We start from the raw sequence: 25,782 nt of genomic DNA, 5'->3' as shown, positions 1-25,782 counted from the left end.
TTCAAACTTTGATTCCCATGTGGGAAGCAGAGCAAAGCTAGTGTTAGGCAATCATTTTTCAAGTAATTGAAATTGAGTGGTTTAGGGTGCTTAAATTTTTGAATGAAAATCCAAAGAAAAACGTAAATCCATGCATGTTGTCTATCATGAAAAACAACATGATTTGGAAGGAGTCAATTTATAAGGAGGCAATTAAAGAAGTATAGGGCATGGGAACAAAGTCACTGGAATGCATGAAGAACTCCTTAAAATATGAAAATAGTAAATCCTATAGGAATTGTATAGTTCAATGCTGGGAATATGGATTCTAAGACACTAAATAAGAGCTTCAATGAAGCTTTTGAACAAATTAGGGATAATGAATCATCGAGCACTGATGATTTCAGCTCGTTGGTAAACATGGAGTCAATGTTACATCTCAACAAGGACCTCATGTTGCGTCAGAGCTTGAAGATAAAGCAGTTCAAATTGCAGAAGGGTACGTGTAGGGCTAGGTTGCTAAGCTTCAAAAATGCACATTCCTACACCCTACAGGAGTTCATGAATGGTTTCAAAAGTTGGAAGCTGATGTATTAGACCATGGGTGAGGAAGAGAAGACTAGTGGTGAGGGTTGACTATGATAGTTGTTTAGTTACATTTTGACACCTATTTTATAACTACTTTCTTGTTTGTAACTATTTCCTGTTTTAACCGAAAATGCTAAGTTTTGATGGAGGCCTTTCGGATTCTATAATGGAACTATAAATGTTGGGGCATTAAACTAATTAAGGTTAGAAAAAGATAGTTAGAAACTCTGATAAGTAGATACTTTTATACAATAATCATTTGATAGTATATGGATGTTTTTCTTTTTGAATGGCTATGTGCATGAAGAAGGTTTAACACACACACACACACACACACACACACATATATATACATATATATATGTATATATAAATACATACATACATACATACATATATATATATATATATATATATATATATATATATATATATATATATATATATATATATATATATATATCTTTATGTATGTATGTATGTATATACATATATATATCTGTATAGATATGTATATACATATATGTATGTATATACATATATATATACATATATGTATATACATATACACATATACATATATACATATATACATATACACATATACATATACACATATACACATATACACATATACACATATACATATATACACATATACATATACACATAGATATATACATATGCATATATATATATATATATATATATATATATATATATATATATATATATATATATATATATATATATATATATATATATATATATATATATATAGATGACCTTGAATTTAGCTTGGCAACTTGGTGTTCAAAGTGTTTAGACCACTATTACTTTGTGAACTCTGGTTTATTGGTTCAAGATATTTGATTGTTGTTCTTACTGTAACTTCATTTCAATTAAGGTGTTTGAATGATTGATATTAGTTTATGGTGTTATTCATTCCCTTGAAGTAGATATTTTTTAGAAGTATGGTTCGATGAATGTTTATTTTTTGTTGTTTGTATTGATTCTTACCTCACTATGGAAGAGTAAGTGGGAGATCCTTATGTGCTTTTTGGTAAAAGTGCAAAGATAATTTTGAATTCATTCCAAATCTCATAAGGGGGTTGTACCTTTAGAATTTAGAGAGAAAATCAAATAACATGAGATTTTCTCAACTCTTGTGTACATTTTGTAATTTTTGCACCTTTGGCATAGAGTGAATTTGTTAAAAAGTCAAATGGATAATCTATTCACCAAAATAATTTCAATTAGACAAGAAAACCATTAGTAAAGACATGAAAATCTCATATGGGGGCCTCAAAATATGATACATATAGCATTAAGAGAGAATGTGAACTCATCATTAACTCTCATAGGTGATACAGGATTGAAATTATCCTTACCCTATGTTAGGATCTAGGTTAGTTACCCAAAGGTGGTATCTTCCTTTGGATGCTTCCCAAAATAGAATTCTTACAATTGATATATTTACTAAGATAGGCTTTGAGGGTCCTTTGGGATGCCCTCTTTGTAAAGATAATTTTGAAACAACTTGACATTTTCTTTACCAATGCTATTTTGCTAAATTTTTTTGGCAATGGCCATACAAAAAACTTAACTAGTCATGTTCCCTTCAAAACAACCTCTAGAGTCATATCTAGACCTAGCCAAAGGATCAATATTCCAAGATTTATAACAAGTTATAAAATATCTCTCCTTTCATCCTATTGTAGCATATATGGAAGGAACATAACAGAAGAATATTTAAACAAAGTAGAAGCTAGTATTATGGAATTACTCTATAAAAGTCATTAATTTTAAAAACCTCCTCAACCTCACCGAAAGATGTACCCTAAAGCCAACAAGAAATCAAGGGTAAATTGTAGATGGGAAACTCCTCCAAGAGGATGGGATAAACTCAATTTTGATGGATCATACAGGAGAAACCCAAGGATTACGAAGATAGGTTATTTCATTTATTTCTCTAAATATTGGACCATTAAAAGGTCCAAATAGCTAGAGATAATATCTAATAACTTGGGAGAAATTGAAGCTGTAACAAAAGGTCTCTGTCTATGGATCAAGAAAATTGTTATTGGAGGATATTCCCAAATCATCCTTAATGCATTAAGAAAGAGAGGCACTCCTAATTGCACTCTTAAATCAAAATTATAAATATCCCTAAATCTAGTTGATAGATTTGAAGATATAAAGATTCAACACATCTATCAGTCTAATTTAATAAGGTACCGAATAGGTTAGTAAACATAGGAGCTACAGGTCAAAACATCTACCATAAAGATGAAGAGACCCATGATAAATCCAATAGTACACTCTACTGCCTATAGTGCATTATTATACACTAATGTAAATTTTGAAATGTGGAGTTTGTTGGTGTTTGAAAATGTTACCCATTTCCAATTACCCTGATGAGAACAAAATGCATCGAGGGGCAGTTAACTCCCATTATTAACACATCCATTCAAACACCAAGCCAACTATAAGGCATGACCCTTCTTTTTCTTCAGGTTCTGCAAAACCTAGGCGGGTGAACCTCTTTAGATCTGACCATGTGACCAGTGTAATAACCATATTCAGGATCTATAAAAGCAGATGAAACCCCTAATTCTTCTATGCTCAACCAGGAGATCATAAGCATGAAATAGCTAAGGACATGACTAATGAAATTGGAAAGCTAAGTGCGGGTTATACTTTGAATATCTTTCAACATAAAAGGGAAAATTGACTTAATTAATGAGGAAAGATAGCATGTTCAATATGCAGCAAAACTTTAATGATCCTACATGCGATCAATGCCTTATCCATTAGGGCAACCCTACACTCTAGAATTATGCATCTTTGAACATCAATCAACATATAACATATGTTAAGACATTCATGTTCAGTCTATTCACCTTATGAATTAGACAACAATATCCAATATAACCCATACTTTCTCACATTCTTTTTACTTGAATCTGCAACCTTGTCTAAAATGACAAGCACTTATATGACTCCTTGAGTCAAAAGCAAGCTAACGTCAAACATTCAACCAGGCAATTGCAAATAGGTTCAAGATCTTTGTTCTTGAACATATAACATTACAAACTCAATAAGAAAGGAAACAAAATTATATCGAAATTCAAAAGAACTTCTGCACATTGTATTTATCTCTTTGAAATAAGTACATTAGGAATGCATAAAACAAGATACAAGATCACACTAGTGTATCAGAACTATCTATGAAATCCATATGTTGTTCATACAAGACATGCTAGGTACGTGGTTTTCACAGCTTGAACAGAGCTCCAAGAGCTAAAAAATTTGGAAAACCAACCAATAACCCCCCCCTCCTCCTCTCTCCTAGCCTTGGGATCTCACTTAAATACTATGAGATGCAACAAGCTTCAGGCATAGAGAACTGACAAGGGTCCCTTACAAAAGATATCTTAAGTTTGTAACGGTAGAAAGAAGAAAAAATGATTAACAAAACATTATGTAGATCAAATATTCTCCTGTAAGCTCCTTTTCTGTTACCACCTTTTGCTAATTCAGCTTTACCACTGATTTTTTGTATGCGCAAATGCTAAGACCACCCTATTAATGACAAAATCAACTTTGAAGAATATGCACCAACCTAGGCCCATGGGTTTTGTCAAGATCACTACTGAATGAGAATCATCTTTACTTCCCACTCTTTACTGATCATGCCAGGCTTTAGAAATAACAGAATAATTGCTTAGCATGCAGTACAAAAGCTAGAAAAGAATGTGGTTATAAAAAATTAAAAAAATAGGGATGGTCTAATCCCTAGCCACGTCTGTTTCCTTAACCAACTTCTTGCTAAAATCTGCCATCCACTGACACAAAAAGGGGGAACATGCACAAAAACTGAAGAAGACTATACCCAAAGGTATAAAATCTTCCTCACCCTCTTCCAAAACTATGCACAGGGTCTCAAATATTTTTGCTACCCTGGTATCAAACTAAGATACTTTGAAAATTTGTTTAAAAGATGATGTTTCTGCTGAAAAGGTTGTTAGCTTACAAAGTCTATTCCTTTTTCTTCTTACCACCTTGGTGTCTTGACTATGACACCTGATTACTGGCTTTCCTCTATCAAAAAACCATACACAGGCATATGAAGCTAACGATTTTCCTTTTCTAAACCATCCTCTAAAAATAAATAAATCATTTGTCAAAGTATCAGTGTCCCAAAACCAACTGCTCCCAACGAACAATCCTTCCACTATCCATACCCTCAGACTTAGTGAAATCTTTAGAAACATCTTTTGAAAAAATCAACAAGACTGAGAAATGCAGAGACTATGGTATACAATTTTACCTAAAGCCTTTCCTTTTATCTTTGTAACTTCTGCATTTTATCCTTGAACCAACTACTTGACACTCATGCCAAATCTACCTCAATCTCAGCAGTAACTTTTTTCATTCAGAGATGACTCGCGAATTTCTACTCACACAAGTTGATATTGGGAAAATCTTACTTGTTACACCCTGTTCTTTACTTTCACACGTGAAGGTTTTCACGTCTCATTAATATGCATGATAATACCACCTTCAATAGTAAAATATGCACTGTCGATCTTGAAAATCGTATTAGTTGATACTGTGAGCATGACAGCTTCGAAATCCACTAGGCAAGCTTGGTCTAGAAAAAACCCAATCAAAATTAGCCATGTGTGCAATTTATCTTTTAGTGGGCACTTCGCGCGACAACCGCAGATCTGAATTCAATTAATGACCTAAGTCTGCCCCACATGTCACTTATGCGCTTGCCCGCATTTTGTAAGTTCCTCGCATTTTGAAAATGCGGGCCAGCGCCCTTCGTTAATCTAAGGAAGATCAACGGTTGATGAAGAAAATCTTGAACAACCATTTCCCTATATCTTTATCACAAAACACGTGACATTTAAAAAATGGCATGATTTGGTTAATTGCGATACGGTCCACAATCCTTTCACTCGCATTATAAAATCATACAGAAATAAAACAATGCGGGCAAACGCTAGCCATTGATGCTGGCTTAGATTGACGGTGATTCAGAATTTCAATAATAGGTAGCCCATCACAATGATCCTGACCAATGAGAAAATACCTTTTATTGCACATGTTCTGAAAAACTGACCGCGGCACTCAAAACTTCGGCGCCCATGAGATCGTTACTTCTTTGCACTTTGGTCCCACTATGCCACACATCACAAAGTGGCATGCCTATAATATTTATCTGCCTCTCATCTTGAAAATTCGGGTATGCCTCATTCATCGATCTCACATAGATCGACGATGTTCATAACTTGTCCTCTTTGCTTGTACAAAATCTCCTTGCATCTTCATAAGGGACAGACATCGCTTATGTGCTTGCCCACATTTTGTAAGTTCCTCGCATTTTGAACATGCGGGAATGCATGGTCCGTCGATCTGAACAAGGTCTACGATCATCGAGACTTGCATGGTAAGTTTGAACAATGACCTTTTTGGATTTAAGAATGAGTAAACCACGATTACCTTATACTTGAAACATATTTAATCAAAACAGTATTTCAAGTCTGCCTAAGGTTTTAAAAAGGCATGCCCTGAACAAGAAAATGAGAAAGGGCTAAAGGATTTCGAAGGATGTGGTGATTTTTATACTATAATAGGTTCTTGACTGAGTTTTGCATATTAAATGGGGTAGAAAGAAGATTTAGGATTGTAAGGATCTTAAAAGGACAATCGAGTGCACATTCAATTATGGGCATTCATAGGGCTTAACTTTCTCAAAATTTCAAATGGATGCTCAAAATGGGAATGCAATTTTGAGTGCCAACAGTGGCTCTGTCTGGGGAAACATGTCCCTTGTGGGCATGGTAAGATTCTAGATCTCTGGGAGAAGTAGACCACATACTTGAAACAACAAAACTTCTCTCGAACAACTTATTGAAAGCAAGGAAACAACTACTTCTACTATTTACAAACGATGACCCTGGGCCACCGAACTTCGACAAAATTGTTTACCTCTATCATAAACATGATTCTCATCTAAACTTTCATGAGGTAAACTGAAATTTCTTCTCCTATCAGCTTCATCAATCATATTATCATTATATAAAAAATCACTTGGCAAAACAAAATCATCACTCTTATTTTCATAATGCATGTAAAAACTTATTTCATCTTCAACCATTGACTCATTATGAAGATACTGATTAGCATGCTTAAACATATCAAATTGAAACTGAAAACTTTCTTCATTTAAAGGCTCATGCATGCTATCATTCTTGAATATGAAGGCTTCATATTCAACTTGGGGAAAAAGACCACTCATACCTTCAAGATGTGTATCCCTTTGCATAACCGGATAGGAATCAAATGAACATTCTGACTTATATTCACATATGTCATCCACGTAATAATCTGAAACTAATCCATAATCTTCAAATAGTTCTTCACAATCAGCAAATAGATTAGTCTTCACATCAGAGAGTTCCTCATAAATCTCATTGCAAGGTGCATACTGATTTTCAAAAATAGCTTTATCAAACATCTTGTCATTTATCTCCTCAGGTGCAACATAATCATTAGTTTCACTATCAAACTCAGAAGCAGAACATTTTAATTTCCTACAGCAGTAAGACAAGGTATCATCATCAAACTCATTCTCAACTAAATCTGAATTTTCTATGTGTTCTTCAAAAAGAGGATTGATAATTCCATGCAAAGCGCCTTTGTAGACATTAGGACAAGTGATGTGCTGATCAACATCAAACTCCTCACCATATAATGGATTAGTGAAAAGTTTAAAACCATTTCTAACATTACTATCATGGACACTTTTAGCATATGAAGAAGAAATATCAAAATCATATGAAGACTCAACATCAACTCCATCAACGAAGCACATAGAATAAAGATCAAAGTTACTTTCATTGTCTCCATATAGGTGATTCAAATGTCTTGCAATAAAATCATCATTTATCTTACCAAAAGGTGATGATACATTAATCCCAGGATCAATCACGTACTAATCATCACTGCACTCATCCTCAAGACACTCTTCTACACAATTAGGTAATATGTCTTTATGGATAACCTCTTTGTCTTCATATTGTTTAGACACATTTTCTTCATAACTTTTAATCTCAAACTTATTTACACAATTCTGAAATGGAAATTTACTTTTAGATTTAAGAAAAGAATTCATACCTTTACTGACATACGAGCACTCACTTTCATCATTACTTTCTTCTTCCCAATCAGCATCTAATTCACATGAAAATGAACACACACTAGCACTATCCTCTTCTTGACTTGAGTAATGACTCTCATCATCAGCTTCATATGACACCTCTTGATAATATATTGGATCAGCAACTTCATTATCACTTGAAAGACGACTTTCATCTTTATCATACTCACATTGATATGACTGTCTTTCAACTTCAGGTTTAATAACATTCTCAACATGATGCAATCTCTCAATGAGATAATTCATTTCTAGCCTATCCCGTTGGTCAAGAGAATGTGTCTCTACCACTGAAACATTATCAACATATTAGCTTAGTTCTTTTGACTGTCGGATCAAAAATTTCACCTCTATCACCTGATATATCACTTTTGGTTTGTTCCTCCTCATACTGAGATGAATATCCTTCAATTTCAAAGTTTACAACATTCTCAACCAAAGGCATATTATCAATAGGAGGAGAAACAACTGAATTTATTTCTTGCATGTACAATTCGTCAAGTGAACTATCTTTATGTTCTAATGTTGTAATACCACAAACATGCACACTTAATTCAGCAATAATGGAATCATTTCTTCTTTGCAACAGAGAGATTTCATGTTCACATTTTTTTATTTCTGAATCTTCAACAAAACTATTTATAAAAGCAAGAATGCTTATTTGCTGATCTGAAATTAAAGATTCTATATGACATTGATTTGTTCTTTGCACCTCATCTTGCCGGCAAACATTTCTAGAGAAGTAACTCTGAGTTAGGCCATATTTTATGTTATTATCAATCTCTATAGTTGTCATGAATGCCTGATGCAAAGTCTTGGGTTCTTTATCTCTCAACAGATAGTTCATCTTCCTATCAAATGCACCGAGATAAACCACTAAACACATTTGATCATCCGGCTTGTAACTTTCTGGAAATTCACTCAAAATCTCTAAAAATCTGATATTAAATTCAGGAACTAACTCACCATTCCTGATTTCAATTTTCAAAAACTTATCAAAATATTCAGAGATGCTTACTCTTTCCCTGAACTGCATCATGAAGGCTGACATTAATTCATCATAGGATGAAATTGAACATGCTGGTAAAAATGAAAACCAGTCCCTAGCATCATCCTCTAAAGTCTGAACAAACAATTTCATCTGAATGTCTTCATGAGCAATTTCAAAATCACCAACCAAGTCACTAAACAACTGAACATGATGACTGGTTGAATTTTCATGGTTTCCAACAAACTTAGGCAAATATTGTCTGAGGTTACAAGGCACAGTATTCGGGAAACCATGGATACCATTAAAATTCAATGGCATATACCTCCTGGTAGAGATGGATCTAGGAATTTCACTGACAGGCTGCATACTAGATGAGATAAAACTCGACATTCTTCAACTGAAGACTCATTCATCATTAAATACTTTCAGAATTCATAATTTGTAGCAGATCTTCATAACCCTTTACCAAACGAATGCTTCAAATACACTTCACAACTTTAAAATAACAATTGAAACCAAATCCAACAAATGTATAAAACATAAAACTATTCTCCTCTTCTTAGTGCTTGAACTTCACTTGATGGAGAATACATATGTAGAACTAACTTTCATGGGAAAGAACATTGCATGAAAGTATAAAATACCTCAAGTGTTGCTGTATGAAACCACTGATCTGCTGATTGGCCTAGTGCTAACATGAATTTCTCACACCACTGATCATAACCTTACAAAGTCACCATCTTATTGAAGAGAGAAATGAAATCACAGCTGTGATTCATCTTTATCATTAAAATTCTTGTGACAATAGATCAAACAACACTTTTAGACTTAGTTTTCAGAAACTTATAATAGATCTCTCTTCTTGCTTGCTAATTCATCTAACTTTCAGATCTGCTTGATTCCCATGAAAACTCTTGAAAAAAATGTATACATCACTGATCTACAATGATTCAGAGATCCTTCAGATAGAGTCACCACTCACTATTGTGAGAAAGATTTTAAAATGATTCATAACACTACAAATCTGAATCGAAAATTCAACTTGAAAACTTTGCAAAACTTTTAACAACATTTAAAAGAGAGAAAACATTTTTCACCAATTCTGACTCTGAATTACAACAGTATTTTGAAAACAACAACCGGTTGACATGATTGAAGATGAATTCTCTTAGCAACACAATCTGTATTCAACCTTGAAAAATATTGTTACAAATGGATAAAAACTTACTGGGGTGCATTATTTGGAGTAAGAAAACTTGAAAAGAACATCAAAGAACTTACTACTGAAACTTTTTAATGCACTTCTCCTGCTGTATTGAATCTCTTCTTTTCAAATTATACAGGTTTTTCTTAAATTTGATTCAATACAATCCCTAGCAGAGTCACCATTTTGTTGGTGTTTGAAAATGTTACCCATTTCCAATTACCCTGATGAGAACAAAACACATCTAGGGGTAGCTAACTCCCATTATTAACACATCCATTTAGACACCAGGCCAACTATAAGGCATGACCCTTCTTCTTCTTCAAGTTCTGAAAAACCTAGGCGGGTGAACCTCTTTAGATCTGACCATGTGACCAGTGTAATAACCATATTCAAGATCTATAAAAGTAGATGAAACCCCTAATTCTTCTATGCTTAACTAGGAGATCATAAGCATGAAATAGCTAAGGACATGACTAATGAAATTGGAAAGCTAAGTGCGGGTTATACTTTGAATATCTTTCAACATAAAAGGGAAAATTGACTTAATTATTGAGGAAAGATAGCATGTTCAATATGCAGCAAAACTTTAATGATCCTACATGCGACCAGTGCCTTATCCATTAGGGCAACCCTACACTCTAGAATTATGCATCCTTGAACATCAATCAACATATAACATATGTTAAGACATTCATGTTCAGTCTATTCACCTTATGAATTAGACAAGAATATCCAATATAACCCATACTTTCTCACATTTTTTTAATTGAATCTGCAACCTTGTCTGAAATCACAAGCACTTATATGACTCATTAAATCAAAAGCAAGCAAACGTCAAACATTCAAACGAGAAATTGCAAATAGGTTCAAGATCTTTGTTCTTGAACATATAACATTACAAACTCAATAAGAAAGGAAATAGAATTATATTGAAATTCAAAAGAACTTCTGCACATTGTATTTATCTCCTTGAAATAAGTACATTAGGAATACATAAAACAAGATACAAGATCACACTAGTGTATCAGAACTATCTATGAAATCCATATGTTGTTCATACAAGACATGCTAGGTACATGGTTTTCACAGCCTGAGTAGAGCTCCAAGAGCTAAAAAATTTGGAAAGCCAACCAATAACCCCCCCTCCTCCTCTCTCCTAGCCTTGGGATCTCACTTAAATACTATGAGATGCAACAAGCTTCAGGCATAGAGAACTGACAAGTGTCCCTTACAAAAGATATCTTAAGTTTGTAACGGCAGAAAGAAGAAAAAATGATTAACTGAACATTATGTAGATCAAATATTCTCATGTAAGCTTCTTTTCTATTACCACCTTTTGCTGATTCAGATTTACCACTAATTTGTTGTATGCGCAAATGCTAAGACCGCCCTATTAATGACAAAATCAACTTTGAAGAATATGCACCAACCTAGGCCCATGGGTTTTGTCAAGATGACTACTGAATGAGAATCATCTTTACTTCCCACTCTTTACTGATCATGCCAGGCTTCAAAAATAATAGAATCATTGCTTAGCATGCAGTACAGAAGCTGGAAAACAATGTGGTTCTAAAAAAAAACAAAATAGGGATGCTTTGATCCCCAGCCACGTCTGTTTCCTTAACCAACTTCTTGCCAAAATCTGTCATCCACTGACACAAAAAGGGGGAACACGCACAAAAATTGAAGAAGACTATACCCAAAGGTATAAAATCTTCCTCAGCCTCTTCCAAAACTATGCACAGGATCTCAAATATTTTTGCTACCCTGGCATCAAACTAAGATCCTTTGAAAATTTGTTTAAAAGATGATGTTTCTACTGAAAAGGTTGTTAGCTTACAAAGTCTATTCCTTTTTCTTCTTACCACCTTGGTGTCTTGACTACGACACCTGATTACTGGCTTTCCTCTATCAAAAAACCATAGACAGGCATATGAAGCTAACCATTTTCCTTTTTTGAACCATCCTCTAAAAATAAATAAATCATTTGTCAAAGTATCAATGTCCCAAAACCAACTGCTCCCAACGAACAATCCTTCCACTATCCATACCCTCAGACTTAGTGAAATCTTTAGAAACATCTTTTGAAAAAATCAACAAGACTGAGAAATGTAGAGACTAATGTATACAATTTTACCTAAAGCCTTTCCTTTTATCTCTGTAACTTTTGCATTTTATCCTTGAACCAACTACTTGCCACTTGTGCCAAATCTACCTCAATCTTAGCAGTAACTTTTTTTGTTCAGAGATGACTCACGAATTTCTACTCGCACAAGTTGATATTGGGAAAATCTCATTTGTTACACCCTATTCTTTACTTTCACACGTGAAGGTTTTCATGTCTCATTAATATGCATGATAATACCACCTTCAATAATAAAATATGCATCGTCGATCTTGAAAATCGTATTAGTGTATACTATGAACATGATGGCTTCGAAATCCACTAGGCAAGCTTGGTCTAGAAAAAACCCAATCAAAATTAGCCATGTGTGCAATTTATCTTTTAGTGGGCGCTTCACGCGAGAACCACAGATCTGAATTGAATCAACAACCTCAGTCCACCCCATATGTCACTTATGCGCTTGCCCACATTTTGTAAGTTCCTCGCATTTTTAAAATGCGGGCCAGCACCCTCTGTTAATCTAAAGAAGATCAATGGTTGATGAAGAAAATCTTCAACAACCATTGCGCTGTGTCTTTATCACAAAACACATGACATTTCAAAAATGGCATGATTTGGTTAATTGCGATACGATCCACAATCCTTTCACCCGCATTATAAAATCATACAGAAATAAAAAAATGCAGGAAAATGCTAGCCATTGATGCTGGCTTAGATCAATAGTGATTCATAATTTTGATAATAGGAAGCCCATCACAATGATCCTGACCAATGAGAAAATACCTTTTATTGCACATGTTCTGACAAAACTGACCGCGACACTCAAAACTTTGGCACCCATGAGATCGTTACTTCTTCGCACTTTGGTCCCACTGTGCCACGCATCACAAAGTGGCATGCCTGCAATATTTATCTGCCTCTCATCTTGAAAATGCGGGTATGCCTCATTCGTCGATCTCACATAGATCGACAATGTTCATAACTTGTCCTCTTTGCTCGTACAAAATCTCCTTGCATCTTCATAAGGGACAAACATCGCTTATGCGTTTGCCCGCATTTTGTAAGTTCCTCGTATTTTGAAAATGCGAGAATGCATGGTCCATCGATCTGAACAAGACCTACAATCACTGAGACTTGCATGGTAAGTTTGAACAACAACCTTTTTGGATTTAAGAATGAGTAAACCACGATTACCTGATACTTGAAACAGATTTAATCAAAACATTATTTCCAGTCTGCCTAAGGTTTTAAAAAGGCATGCCCTGAACAAGAAAATGAGAAAGGGCTAAAGGATTTCAAAGGATGTGGTGGATTTGTATAATGTAATAGGTTCTTGACTGAGTTCTGCATATTAAATGGGGTAGAAAGAAGATTTAGGATCTTAAGGATCTTAAAAGGACAGCCGAGTGCACATTCAATTATGGGCATTCATAGGGCTTAACTTTCTCAAAATTTCAAATGGATGCTCAAAATGGGAATGCAATTTTGAGTGCCAATAGAGTTTAAATAATATCTATATTCAAAAACTATCAGATAATTATAACAAGAAGACTATTAAATACATTAAATCATACATTAACTAGAGATTGATCTAAGCTAAAATTTTAACCAATTATCATCCCTCAAAATTTAACCTATGAATCACAAAAATAATCATCCATTTGTATCATCTTAAAATAGAAGCACTTCCATGTTAAGAGCATTTAGCCCTCTGATTAAGTGGCTTGGATTCATGTCAAATTCCTTGAGTGGATTTTTGCATGGATCTAGTTATTTTCCCCATGTTCTACTTATCTCTCTCTATTTCTAGCTTGGTTTTGACAACTTTCTCTATGAAACTAAGGACTTTGACTTGATGGGTCAAGAATGTCCCTTCAGGTCATGGTCAACCTTAATCCTTAACTAGGTCAAGGACAACCTCAACCTAGGCTAGGTTTAGGGTTGACCTCATCCCTAATCCCAAGTCCAATTTTCCATTTCCAGAGTTTTAGGACATCAAGCTTTGGAAAGTTTGAATTTCCTACTTCCAAATCGATTATTTCAAGTTTTCAAATGGTAGAATCTTAAATAACATTTAATATAAGTCCATTAATAGGGGTTAAGGTTAAATTGGATATAATTCTCCCATGTGATCCTTCTTTGTGAGTTTGTGCCCTAGATCTCTGTATAAGCAAGCCTCCTCCTCTCATTTTCTCTAATCATGAATAAGAAGAGAAAGAAATAAGACAAGATATTGGACGAATATTATCAAGCATCTATTTTCAAGTGAGCAAGAATTTTATCATTTAGGCATTCAAGTTTTCTATTAAAGATCAAGGATTTAAGAATTAGAGCCTTTAAAGGAATTTGATTCAAGTATGCAAGATTCATCATCAAAAACCATTGATCTAACCATCACGGTTGTGTGATCTTCCTTCAAGATCCTTTGTTCATCTTCTAGATATATTCATTCTTCTATAAAGGTGGATTCCAAGAATACAATTATGGAGTATTTGATTTATATTTGCTAATGCTATGTCCAAACTTTCATATTAACATACTTGTTTACAATTCAAATAGAATTTCATATCTATTGAATATCATAGCTTGATTGTTAGATTTATTTTTCCTATGTACTAGAATTATTTATTTCAATTATTAAGCTTGATTCCAAACTAGGGTTTATCAAGGAAAACCCCTCATACAAACAATAAAACCATTTTTATTGCAGGTACAGGTGCAAAACTATGAATTAAAGTGCAAATTTGGATACCCTTTCCATAAAACATGTGATATTCACAAACAAAATTTTCATTTGAGCAATGTAGGTGAAGGTTAAGCTACCCTCAAAAGGGAAATTTTTTAATGGGCTTTCTCTGTCTTGACATTTCTAGTCTAGAATAGGTTGCAAAACTTCTAGAAACTAGGTATAAACATCAGAACTAGCAGTTTCTAGATTCATCATAATTTGAGATTAGTATTTTTCTTCAATTCATTTAAGATTTCAAATACTTACTTTTCCATAATAGGATCATAAGATCTCCTCCTTTCTTCCTATTCTTCGTTGCATGACCCATTTGTGCATTGAAAACTTCAAGGTAAGATCCCATTTTCTTTCTATTCATTTTTGTGAATGTTGAACTATCATTTTTCACAATGCTTCATGGTAGGAATCCTTTTGAATTTCTCTCTTGAAAAGCTAATCCAAGGATCAACTCCAAGGTTTCGAGCAATCTTGTGACGTATTGGAATCCACTCAATTGAAGATAATTGTTTCTATTCACAGGGAGCCCTTTGTTGTTTCTAACCAATTCAGATAAGATGTTTCATATGTTATTTCTAATAGTAACCACAAAGAGGTGTTTTATTGTATTTTATATTTTTATGATGAAATACAATCTAATCAATGCAACTATATGAATTCCTAATTTAACCAAGGGTTAGCAAAGAAAATAGATAAGATAAGGTAATGAGAGATGAAAGCAAATAATATGAAATAGAAATTTTTAATAGACATAAACTAGAGTAAAAGCATGTCAGCAAGTTAAATTGTCAAAAAGATTGAGTAGGAAACTAATGAAAATAGGAGCAAGACTTCCTCAAATCCATTGATGCAATCGTTGATGGGTACTTAGTAAAAATGAAATCCACAAGAAGCTATGTAGGAACAATAGGTGATCTCTTCTCCAACTTGATACATCAACGAAACTCATCAACACACAGAAAACACCAGAATTAAAAGATCACACGATAAAATATCTTATCCAAATTGGTTAGAACCAGCAAAGGCCTACTTGTTAACAAATAAATTTATCTTCAACTAAGCGGATTCTGGTAGGTCACAAGATCACCTTAAATTTTGGATTTCATCCCAGGACTAGCTTTTCAAGAGAGGAGTTTGAAAGGATTCATGTCATTAAGCATCATGCAAAATGATAGCTCAATAGTGAACCTGACAAGCTTACCCTCTATGTTTTGTAGAATTAGGTGCCCTATTGTTTTTCGTAGTGTTATATTTCATTTCATATTTATTAGGCTTTCTATATATTCGTTAAAAATACAAAAAACATTTCTTGCATCTCATTAATATGAAAATTATTAAGATTTTTTGGTGTGTGGTTATGTTCTTTATCACCCTTCTTTTAGCACCTCTTTACCATACTTATGATTTTTATTACAGTATTATTCACTTTATTATGTTAATGATCCTTCATTTTATTCTTGCTTATGCTTTTGTGAACATGACTGATACTAGCCTTCCTACATTCAAAACTCTCATTAAATATTCATGTGGTGGACTTATTATTCTTTTGGATTGTGTGAAGGATTTGGTAGATGATACGCCATCTCTTAATCTTTATAATTTGCACGCTATCATTCCTAATTTAATACCTAATTCTCCACTTTATATCCCTAGTTCTTCTCATACTTTTGAGAAGGTTCAAGCTGTAGTTCATGATGTAGATGTGCAAGACTTCTTTGATTTACATTCTCCTCTGATCCTTGATAATATCAAAGGAAAAGGTAAAGAAATCTCATCACAACCTATTATTCAACCTTATAAAAATTTTACTCATGAATATAATAAACAATCAACTCTTATTGAAGATTTACATGATATGTATAATAGAGGATATAATATGATAAATAAAAAAGATTATAAAGGTTTAGAACTTGGAGTTAATGGGCATGGTATCAAGTATCTAGTTCATATACCCCCTAAACTAGATTTTCATGGTGTTGGTTGTTCAAAATCTCAAGTTAAGGTAGGTGATATCAAACAACATCATCCTCATCTTCATAATCTTCTTACTACACATACTTTAGATAACCCTAATATTTATCAAGAGGTTGCTAAATAATTGTATGCTGAATTAATGAATTCCAAGAAAGAAATCTTATGACCTATACCAAAAGATGCTCTACAAAACTACAAATGCTCTTTTTGTTATCATAATACACACTTACTTTTTGACTGTAAACATTTCAAATTGTATGTTCATGAATAAGCTTCTTTAGGAATTATATCTCACTCTCATGCAATTTTACAATTTCTTCATAATTTTCATATAGGGAATCCCCCTAATTATGATATAATATAGATCTCTTTTCCTCTTGTCTCTAGACTGGGGACCAATAGGTGTATTTCCATCTAGTCTATTAGAATCCATTAGGCCTTTTATTATGCTCAATTGGTATTCCTTCCTCCTATTTTTCTATGATTTAATATTATTCTTTATTCAAGACATATTTTCTAAGATGTGTTTTTCAAAGGTTTCCCTTGTCTTCTTTTCTAGAGGGCAAGGATCTTCCTTTTTTTTCTTTGTCTAGGAAAATTCTTTCCTTATCTTAGTGGTACTTATTTATATTGAAATATTATTTGTTAATATTGAAAGATCTTTTTACTATGGATAGACTTTTTCTTTGAGAGGTTACTATTCTAGCTCATGATGTCTTCTCTATATTGCAAATTGTGTTCTTTATAAACTCATACCATTGCCTTGGTGTTAGAGTTGTTTTCCTCATTCCAAAGATTCATTTTCCTCTTCTTTATAGGAGGGCTTGATGATGTAATCTTTATTCCTACTTGGTTTATCTTTGAAAGATGATATTTTATCTAAAAGCACTCCTCTACGGTGGAGGTCTTGTTGATAAAATTTATTTCTTTGAGGATCCTTTTTCCATAAATGACATATTATTTTCACAATTATCTATACTCTTAGATGTAAGGTTGATATCCCTTTGCTAAGAACATAGTATACACTATTGTTAATAGGATATATCCTTACATTGTGAAGTAGGTATCCTCTTCCTCTTTCTTATCATGTCTAGTAGATAGCCATGATAAGGAGGGGGGCATATATAAAGTATCCCTTGTAATATAGTTTTATTTCATTTTATATGCTAAATCTATGAAGGTAACACACATACATTGCTAAATCCTAAAGGGACACACATTTTTCATATTTTTATAGGTTAAACCTTTGAGGGTAATGTACATAAGTTGCCAAATCCTAAAGGGAAACACATTTTTCAATTTTCAAATATGATAAATCTTCTAAAGGTAAAACACATTAGTTTCTATATCATGAGGAGACATGAATTTCATATTCATAGTGTTACACAAAGGTGGATCTATAGGTATTTCTAGAAGTCATCAGAAGACATATTACAATTGCAAGCATAGTTTATGGGTGAACTATTAGGTTTGGCCACCTATTTGGCTCTGCCTCTTCCTTAGTGATTCACAGTATGGTGGGTGTCTTACTGAGTGAGGTAATCACTTCTTCTTTTATTTATTTTCACTTTCATGTTAGTAGGCTAAATCGCAAAGCTATTTTATTTATAGTGTTGCTCTTGTCTTTCCTATGTAATCATTGATATTTTTATGATAGCTTTCCAAATATGATATTAGTATGAGAAATATTTCTTAGAAAGTTTCTTATGCTATTTGATTTTGGCTTATTTAGTATTAACCCTACTTTTGTGTTGTTTTAGTTTAGTTTTTTTTTTTCACACCCTTGCATGTATGTTGAGTTAGAATCCTTAGCCTGGGGACTTGTATCCTTAGCTAAGTCTTATTTTTTCTTTTTGTAAAACTGCTTTGAGCCCTTCTTTGTTTTCCTTTACCAAGAGTTTGCATTGAATCCATACTCTTGCTAAAGTGGGGGCTTAATGTATCTTATTAAAATGGCAGCACTTCCATGTTAAGAGTGTTTATCCCTCTAAGTAAGTTGTCTAGGGTCATGTCAAGCACTTGTGTGGGTATTTGCATGCTCTAGGGTCATGTAAACCTCGACCTTGACCTAGGTCAAGGATGATCTTGACCCTAACATAGGATAGGGTCGACCTTGTCCCTAATCTTGGGTCCAAATTTTTATTTCTGGGTGTTTCAAGACATCAGGCTTTAGTAAACTTGATTTTCCCACTTCCAAGTCAGCTATTTCAAGTTTTGGAATGGTAGAATCTAAAAGTACATTTAATATAGGTCCATTTCTAGGGGCTAAGGTTAAATAGAATTTAATTCTCCCATGTTGACCTTCTCTAGGAGTTTTTTACCTATATCTCTATATAAGGAAGCCTCCTCTCATTTTCTCTAACTGTGAATAAGAAGAGAAAGGCATGGGATAAGATATCTGATAAATTATTATCAAGCATCCATTTTTAAAGTGAGCAAGAATTTTATCATTCAATGATTCAAGTTTTCCATTGAAGATCAAGGATTGAAGCATTCAAGCCTTTGAAAGAATTTGGTTCAAGCATGCAATATTCATCATTCAAAACTCAATATCTAACCGTCATGATGGTGTGATCTTCCTTCAAGTGCCTTTGTTCATTTTCTAGATATATTCATTCTTCTCTCAAGGTGGACTCCAAGAACACAATTATGGAGGCTTTGGTTTACATTTTCTAACGTTATGTTCATCTTTCATATCAACATACTTGTTTACATTTCAAATACAATTGCATATATATTGAATATCATAGCTTCATTATTAGATTTATTTCTACTACTTGTTAGCATTCTCTATTTCAATTACATTATCAAAATTGATTTCAAACTAGGATTATACTAAGGAAACCCCTCATCCAAATAACAAAACCATTTTTATTATAGGTATAAGTATGGAACAATGAATTAAAGTGTATATTTGGATACCCTTTTTCTCAAACTAGTGGGATCCACAAACTTAAGTTTTGTCAGAGCAGTGTAGATAAATGTTGATTTTTTGGGGCACAATTGTGCCCCATGCTAAGATTGTATCCTACTATTTGGGTGAAGATTGAACTATGCTCAAGAGGACAAATTTTTTCTAGTTTTTTCCTTCTCAACATTTCCAGTTTGGAATAGGTTTCAGAATTTATAGAAACTTGGTCTAGACATCAAAAACTAGCATTTTCCCAATTCATCCTCCTTTGAGGTTAGTATTTGTCTTCTATACATTCAATATTTCAAGTACTTACTTTGTCATATGAAGATCATGGGATCTTCTCCTTTCTTCCTATTGTCCATTGGATGATCCATTTGTGCATTTATCACTTCCTTTTTGTTAATCAATTTGGATCATTCCTTTTGAGAATTTGGGTTGGGGATGAGGTCCCATTTTCTTTCTATTCTCCATTAAAAATTGAATAGATTAATAAGGAAAGAAATTTATTATTTATCATCCCTATTTCCTATCCACACAATAAAATTTACAAGAGTAGAGAAAATTGAACTAGGAAAATAGACACTAAAATTTATAATTATCTGTATACATGCGAGTAGATTTCTGCCAATTAAATGATGGTTGCAATTGCTCACCACATAATGTCTACAGGATTTTAATAATAAATGATACTTGGCTTTGGTCATGGCATTAACTTCTAAAAACTTTGGCTCTTTTATTAAAAGACTATAGATGATCCTATGTTGAGACATTTTCTAGGTTTTGAGTATGATTTAGAGATTGTTATAGGCTATATTCCTTATTCTTCTCTAAAATCAAAGGTTCACTTCTAAGATTTTTCATCGATACCATCAAAATGAATTCGTACAATAGGGAGATGGGATTCTGGGGCAAGGTAATAGACCGTAGGATTAGCAAGATTATCAGAACCAAGAATAACTTGATTCATAGGGGAATTATAGTTATTGTGGGGAATTATTTTTTATCTAACAGACAAGTAAAAACATAATTCAAACATTGTGGACATGTTTTTGAAAACCATTATGCATGTAGATAGGGACAAGGATGTCATTATGGACTTCTATAGAGTTTTCCTTGAGGGATCCATCATTAAGAAACTTGACCTTGTTTTAGAGAACATAGATAAGGAATTCTACATCCCACAAATAACTGAGTATGAAATCCAAGATGAGCTAGTCCAAGTCTCTCCAATTTTGATTATCAAGAACAAAAGGAACTTTAAAAAATGATTCAGACAAATCACTCAAAACTGGATGTTTCTTGTAGCAGCTACGAAAACCTTACATATGTATTGACTAGAGGGGAATTGCAATGTATCTACATGAGGAGCAACTATGCTAAATTATGCTCTCAAACAATAAAATGAATGAGGTCATTTATTTTATTCTTTGGTTGACCATTCTTCTACATTATATTGTAGATAGTTTAGATAAGTTTCTACTGTATCAATCTAAATCAGAATTATTATAAGTTTCTTTCATAGACATTAGTAGTGTTCATTTTCTACTTTAGGTCTCAAATTGATTATCACTGGATATTTTCTTCCATGGGCCTATTATCAAATAATGCTCTATAGTTTTGGTTTAATTCCCATGTATACCAATAGAAGGTCAAGATCTAGTATGGTTAAACCCATTGTGTCTTATTTTGAAGCCTTGTAGTTTGCATCTCTTAGACCTTTGATGAGTAGTAATGCTTGGTTAGTTCAAGCTAATTGGGGTTTTATCATAAGAATACACAAACAGATGTACATTTTGGCTTAAAAAAATGTTATATAATTTGAATTATTCTCTCAATGGAATTTTGTCTTCTATGTTCTAATTTAAGACCCATTTCTTCTAAGAATAGTTGTGTAAATTCCACTCTGCTTCTACCTATGAGCACCTAACTTTTTTGAATCCTATATGATAGAAATTTTTGAATTGTATATCAAATATTTACTACTAAATAGTGTTTACATATGGCAAGATATGAAGGAAACTATATGAGTTGAGATGTGGCATAATCTATAAATATATTTCTAGACTAGGAGAAATACATAACAGATTGAAATCTCCCTAATAGTCTGAATGAATGAACACAAAAAAGAAAAATCTAGTAAGAATGTATATGGGAAAATTACAATAAAGTTAAATTATGGTTTTCTCTTAACTAGTCTTGATAACCATTATGACATTTCAGATCCCTCTAGACTAGTGAAGAAATAAATAATATGTCAATGTTAATATTACATGACTAGAATTGCACACTCTTAATCATACTTGAAACCTGGCACATTTATCTCATCACCAACTGAAATTAACATACAAAAGAAGTAAATAACTAAACTAGTTAAGGTCATATTAATTTCATCAAAAACAAAGGATAAAAATGTCTACTAAAAGAAATATTTTCCCTTAAGCAGTGTCAAATAACATTATAAGAAGCATATAAATTCAGAAGCTATACAAAATAAAAATATTGAATGTTGATGTATATATCAATATAAAGTTAAAAGGAATCCTTTTCTAGAAGTGATTAGAGTTTTTATAAGACTAACAAAAGAATGAAGTTTTCTTTAAGATGTTTCTTAGGTCCAAAAGGAACAAGATGGTTACAAGAACTGGATCTTATTAGGTGTTTGAGGGAAAAAGAGGCAAGAAAATATAAAGTTGTCAAAACCAAACCCTTTGGAGAATCTCAAAATTTCTCAAATGTATGTTTCTTTAATAATGAGAGATTTCTAATTGAAATTAACACTTCAATATACACCTTTTAACTCTCTATTAGGAATTTGGTCACGTGCATGGAGGTTTTGTTTCTCCATTCTTTCCTACTAGTACCCATTTGAACAGAGACATTGTCAATATTATTTTTTATTTTTTAATATAATCTATAGGACCTCGACCTTTTACGGATATGTGTGTGTGTGTGTGTGTGTGTGTGTGTGTGTGTGTGTGTGTGTGTGTGTATGTATGTATGTATTTATTTATGTATGTATGTATGTATGTATGTACACACACACACACACACACACACACACACACACACACATGTATGTATATATATTAGATTAAAAAAAATATTTTGTCCACTTTCATGAATCTCAACTATAAAGTAATCATTTATTTAAATTATTGTTAATAGTATTTAAATTTTTAATTATCCTTCATTAATTTTGAATTTTTCAAATATTATGTTTTACTTGTTCAAATACATTAATAGATTGAACCTATGTCAGTTCTAATTTGAAATGTTAACAATATTATTTTTTTGAATTAACAAGTGTGAATATTAGTTTGAAAAAATTCAAGTTTACAATTTGGTTTCTCTTCAATCTTAATTAGTTGATGAAAGACTTAATTTACAAATTTAAATCTAAATATTTAGTCCTATAAGTAGTCTATTAACACCTAATAATTGAAATCAATTCAAACGTATACAATAAGGTTTCTAATTTAAACAAACCAAATTATTATTATTATTATCAACTATAGGTATAAAATTAATTATAACTAGGGTAATACTCTTAACAATGTGCTACTTTTAGTAGCTTGGTTAGTAGAAGTAGGGGGAACGTCTCTTAACTCTTGTGTTTGGTCTTCTTCCTCCCTAATTATGGCGATGTGAGAATTTTGGGGGGGTTGGAAGACTTTTGATTGCATTTTTCAAAGTTGAAGGTTGAGCTTTGCCTCAACCTAGGGTTGGAAGATATGTATTGTGTTTGCCAAGGTTGGAGATATAGCCTTGTTCAATAGTATATTTTTGTTTAATGTCCTGACATGTGTGAATCACCTTAGTTTATTTGCTTGTTATTATGATGATTTTTAGTTTTTCTTTTCCCTATGATCTAGTCATCAATGGTAGTTTTAGAGGGCACACTATGGTCCTTTTTTTTGAGGGTGTCCCTTTTTCATTGCATCAAACAAAACTAGCATTACATTGTAAATAACTTTTTGACTATAATAGAAAATATACTCCACTATGCTACACTTTTTTAGATGTGTGCTTTTTATTTTTTAATGTTATGAAAGAAGTGATTTTCTTCACAAATCTCATATTTGTTGTAATGTACAACTCAAATCTAATGGAATTTAGTAAGACTTTAAAATTATTTTTAAACTTATCACTTCAAATGTTTAATCCATTTTATAAAAATTTAGATAGTTGAGTTTATCCAAGTTTTTAAGTACCAACATATTCACTTTAATCTTTCTTGTACAAGTAGTTGACATTAGGTAATATATCAACTTCATCTATATAATACATATGTAAGGTTCATTGCAAGTCAACACCTTATCAAGTATTGAGTAGAAAATAATGCAACCATTGGAAAAATTATTTGCAATCTTTGGTCCTATGATTAAAAATTATGAAATGTCTTATATTATTCATCTAAGACTACTGTGGAATGATGAAATCTTGTGGAGTTGGTAGATAATCTTGGCAAAGTCTCTTAAAGATGGTCCATGCATGTTGGCAATTGATATGGATAATAATTCTTTCTTTTTGAAGACTCTATCAATCAAAATTTATTCATTTAAATATTTGGTTAGGTTCATTAGTTTTATATAAACCAATGCATTAGCCTTTGAATAGTACTATATATGATTGTAGTAGTATTGTACACTATTTGATGTAACTTAGAGGTCATAGATGTGTATGTTAATGTTTAGTGAAGTTAAGTAATGTAATTATTTTATTATTTTGATATAGCTTATAGCGTAATTATTTCCTACCTGATGGCGAGAGGTACAATCTACAATTATAACCGAAATAAATAAAAATTAATGTTGAAATTTGACTTAGTGTTGATAGGGTCACATGCTCTATTCTCAAAACATCCATTAAAAAATGAAGCTTCCCAAGAGGAGGTGCCTTTAGGAAGCTTCGCGTGGCCTTCCTCTCGAACGAGCAAAGGCGTGGAGAGTCCCAATGAGCGGGGAGAGGAGAGGAGAGATCTAAGCTTTCACGCCTTGGTCAGAAAGCGCATGAGCTGGAGCAGGTTTTCAGGAGTGAGTACGATCCTGAGCAGCAACAGAATCTTCATGGAGCGAAACAATCCCTGGATTCGGTCCTGAGCGAGATCATCTACACATCTCCTTCGATTCTGTCGCAGCTGCCAAAGGAGGAAGAGATTGTAACGGTCAAGGAAGGCGATATTCTGGCAGAGCTTGTCCATTTCTGCGAGGTATGCGGGAAAGGATTCAGGCGAGGTGTGAATGTCCGCATTCACATGCGATCCCACGGTGAGCAATACAAAACACACGAGGCCCTCAAATGGAAGAGGACGAAGAGGGTTGCAGGATAATCGTATTTTGCATGCCCACTAGAGGATTTCTGGCGGAACGGTGGGCATCCGAATTTCAAGCCCCTGAAATCGATGGTGTGCCTGAGGAACCATTACAGAAGACGCCACTGTCCCAAGATGTACGACTACAACAGATGTGGGAAGGACTTCTCTTTTCTCACTGATCTTAAAACCCATGGAAAGAGATGCGGACGCTCTTCCTGGCGCTGCTCCTGCAACACCACGGTTTCTACCAAGAATAAGTTGTTCCGCCATGTTGCCGCCCTCTCTCGGGAAGGTCACCACCAGTACGTGCCTCCCACAACCACAAACAGCAAAGGCGAATGCTTGGATGCTTCTGTCCACTTTAGCACTAAGGATCAGATGCCTCTGGCGGTGATCAAGATAGACTGATGCAAGAGTCTCAATACGCGGGGCACCAGAATCACTTTCCTTTTCTCGACGAGTACAGAGAGGAGAACGACTCTTACGAATCCCTATTTTGGTCTGACGGAGATCTCCCTTGGGCCTAGCCACTTGAACGTCTACGTTTTTCCAGATTCGTTTCAATAACATAGGCCGATCCATTCGTTTCTCTACTTTGACCAGTGGTATTTTTTTATCTCTAGTCTATTTCAAGGCAAGTCTTAATAAGACTGCAGATTAAATAACATAGGGTACTCAATTCCTTTCTGTACATGTCAGACACAGATTTTGCTTTG

At 33.4% G+C, this 25,782-nt stretch overlaps 1 pseudogene; it reads left to right on the top strand.

Moving 5' to 3' along the window:
• The first annotated feature begins 300 nt into the window (after positions 1–300).
• LOC149559139 (protein SENSITIVE TO PROTON RHIZOTOXICITY 2-like) lies at positions 301–25,716 on the top strand (annotated as a pseudogene).
• The last annotated feature ends 66 nt before the right edge of the window (positions 25,717–25,782 follow it).

The sequence above is a fragment of the Cupressus sempervirens genome, chromosome 5 (genome assembly GCF_028749045.1).
Source record: "Cupressus sempervirens isolate cs-2001-9-10 chromosome 5, ASM2874904v1, whole genome shotgun sequence".
Taxonomy (NCBI): domain Eukaryota; kingdom Viridiplantae; phylum Streptophyta; class Pinopsida; order Cupressales; family Cupressaceae; genus Cupressus; species Cupressus sempervirens.
The sequence above is the reverse complement of the archived record's forward strand: the minus strand, read 5'-3'. Positions and strand labels throughout refer to the sequence as shown.